Genomic DNA, 3703 nt, shown 5'->3' on the forward strand with positions numbered 1-3703 from the left:
TCAATGCGAGTTTAACAATTTTATTTGCCACATTTGTATAGACATACATATATGTTGTTAATTCATCACCTGTAATGCCCATTTTTAAAATGTACATTAAAGTTTAAGAATTATTCTGCCGTGTTATGGTGCTCACTGATTATTCCTACACTTTAGATGACGTATGTCGAGACCTGACTTGAATTTGTCTCCCTTACAACTCTCTTCCTGTCCAGGCCCTGGCTGAGTATTTTCTGTTGACGAATATTTGTTTGGTTACTCAGTGTCACATCCTTTCTGCGATAATATTGTAATTCGAGATCAAAAAGAAAAGAGAAACAGCATTTGATTTTCTAGGAGCAAGTATAACTATATGATAGTTATGTTTGTTTTTATTTCTTTGGTTAGGCACGTCATTCTGAAATTACTTTTTCTTTACTTACAGTTTGCTTTAATGAAGAAGCACTCTGAATTTGAATAGATGCTTGAGGTATTTATAGTAAAGTATTTTTATACTTGGACTGTGGTATAACATCGTCTGATTCGGAATCTGACTTATGATTTCAATGTAAAAACAATTATCTTCATCTTTTGGAAGCCGCATGACGATACAACGTAACCCACTATATCTCACAGTTTTTCTAAAACGGTTGCTTTCAATCGCTACAACTACAAGGAAATGCCAGTTGTATTCGGATGATCTTAGAATAACCCTTTCTTCCTCATATTATTGTTCTACATTCTTTTGTTCGACAAAAGTCGGTATTTCTTGACCCGATTTCTAACCAACATTCAACGATCGGCATGATACATTTCCTATTGTGTCTGCAGACAAAGCATCTAATAACTTGATCCTTGTTTACATACATCATTGCATTTCCTGACTGCAAAGAGTACTAGGCTTACTCAATACATAAGGTAACCAGAGACAAAGTCTAAGTTGACCTATTGTGGTCATCTTTTGTGCGTCATCGGCTGTCGTTCAATGTGCGTCGTCCTTCGTGCGCTCTTAAGATACTTGTCAAACAAGTATAATATATATACAGTGCATATCTATGCATATTATAAATTGTTTTTCATCAATACATAATACTTGATATAAGCCCATGGTGGCTTCATCAGTAAAATAAATATATTGCCACCCTTTGGGTGGCCATTTCACTCATATTTCTTGTTTGAGTTATTCTTGTTATGGTTGGAAAGGCATGAAAGGCAGCTAAGCAATTAGTTTGATTTATGCTCATAACACCATAACAAGTTTGAAAAATGTATCTAAACTGCTATTACTTTGTGAGGGTTATTATAAAGTGAGCAACATTAATATTACAATATTATGGAACAAGACACCTTGATAGTTTCTAAAATTTATTGAAGATTATTGATTGTCTGCTGATGACGTAAATGGGGATGCTGGCCCCTAATTGGTCGAGGTGATCTTATGCCTTTGTTCATAGGGAGGGCAGCCATCTTGCGAATAGTGATCAGCAGATCTAACTTGATATTTAAAACCCACCCACTTCCGACCCTCTGAATTTGTGGTCAGTACAAATTGGCGTCTTTTGGGATGTTACCACCAATAAGGCTAGCTAAGGATGGCGTTGCGCCGGCGTTTTTTGGCAACCCCGCTTAGGCTAGCTAAGGTTTTAAGGTCACCTGAGACAAAGTCTCAAGTGACCTATTGCGATCGCCTTTTGTCCGGCGTTGTGCGTCGTGCGTCCGTAAACAATTTTCATTTTCGACTTCTTCTCCAAAACCCCTGAACCAATTTCAATGAAATTTTGCAGAAACCTTCCATGGCCAAAGGTCCACAAAAAAATATATGGTCCCAAGTCCCCAGGGGCCTGAGGGGCGGGGCCAAAAGGGTCAAATTGACTACACTTTCAAAAATCATCTTCTCAAGATCAAGATATGGTAGAAGGGTCAAATTGACTACACTTTTAAAAATCATCTTCTCAAGATCAAGATATGGTAGAATCAAATACTCTTCATATATGGAAGGGTCTTAAGGTGCTTTACCAAAATAGGGAATTTCATGACCCTTGTAATTCATATACCAGGTAAGAAGGAACCTCTCGATACTTTGAACCTGTCATGAAGATGGCCTGTAGGTTTGCAATATGGATAGTGTTTAGCTCACCAGTAACCAGGTGTCAAGCTTGATGACCATAGTTGTATAGATATGTAGAACAAGGACATACTGAAGGTGGTGATGATATAATTGCCTTTCTGTGCAACATGTGTTTTGTTCTTCACAAATTACAGAAGTCTATCAAGTGTTTCATTTTGTTTTTGTGTCTTCTTTCGTTTTGCTTTTTATACCAAATTAGTTTTGTCTCTTTTGCGTCAATGCGCTGTAAAACATTTCATCCTACTTCTCTACTTTTGAATTCGACATATAAGGCACTTATCTGAGTTCCTTTGAGGAGTTTCAAAGTCCCCAAAGAGTGGATTATTTTGATCAATTATTGAAATGAATGATATGGAATTATTTTAGTAGTATGAAATGCAAAACAGCTTAATGTGTTTCATTTAATGCATACAGAAACACTGATGCAAAACATGTTGTTTAGGACAGACAATGTTTAAAGTAAATCCATTATATAAGAGTTGTTTCCCCTACACTGTGTATCGTTTTTAATTGGGATATCCCAAATTGCTTACTCATGATAAATGTAAATTAACTCGAGGTCCGTGACCGATATTTTAGACCGTCTAACCCACTCCTTAAAATTGCTCTGACCCACTTCTGTTCTTTGTTAAGCGAGATAATGAAATGAAGCGAAAAATCACGGTACAAGTACAAGTCAGGGAAGAAATGAGGTATATAAAGGTCTACTGACACAAAAGGTACAAATGTTCAGTGACCGCATACACTATTGTATTATGTATGTAACTATCGTCTCAACACGACTACTGCCTTGACATGAAAGTGACCGTAATCAAATATCTCTTTTTGATCACACGAGACACGTCATACAAGTATTGTATTATCTGCCTTGACAACGTCTACACACGTAGCCAGCACACCGTAAAACTTGTTTTTACCATTGTTGGAGTGTCACCATTGCAGCTTTTATATAAACGGTGTTTACATACAATAGGGATCATTTTTTATTAATCATGTTATACAATAGGGATTCAATACATCAATTTAAATGCCAATGCTAGTAAGATATGCTAGTTAAGTCTGGTATGTTAGGTATGCAGTTTTGTTAAGGTGTGCTTCCTGACATACACGTTAAATCTGCTCTATTTGTAGTTGTGTGATGATGAATGAGTCAACTTTAAGGACGTACTTGATAAGATCATTCTTCAATAGTACAATTCATCGCAATGAATAGGTTGATACTTGAATGAATTAACCCGATTATATGTCTAGATCATATTTCTATTTTTTGTATAAATTATTGTACAATAATCTGTGTCGGAATAAAATATTTCAAAAACATGTTTTTTTTCTCAGCATTCTGTTTGTTTTTCCTTAAATACTCCATACAGCAAATATCGAGGATTTTGATTATGCTATCAGTAAAAATATGTCAAAGATTGAATTTGGCTCTTTGTTCTTTGTTTTCGTATCAGACATATAACGATTTGCGTCCCTCCTTGAAATTTAAGTGTATAAAAGCAAACTTGGTTTATACGGATAAAATTATGAGTTTTGAATTCATATTAACATTAGCTGTAAGTTTTAACGTTATTCATGTAAATGGTTAATAAGCAC

This window comes from Mizuhopecten yessoensis, unplaced genomic scaffold, assembly GCF_002113885.1.
Source record: "Mizuhopecten yessoensis strain PY_sf001 unplaced genomic scaffold, ASM211388v2 scaffold9417, whole genome shotgun sequence".
Classification (NCBI taxonomy): Eukaryota; Metazoa; Mollusca; class Bivalvia; order Pectinida; family Pectinidae; genus Mizuhopecten; species Mizuhopecten yessoensis.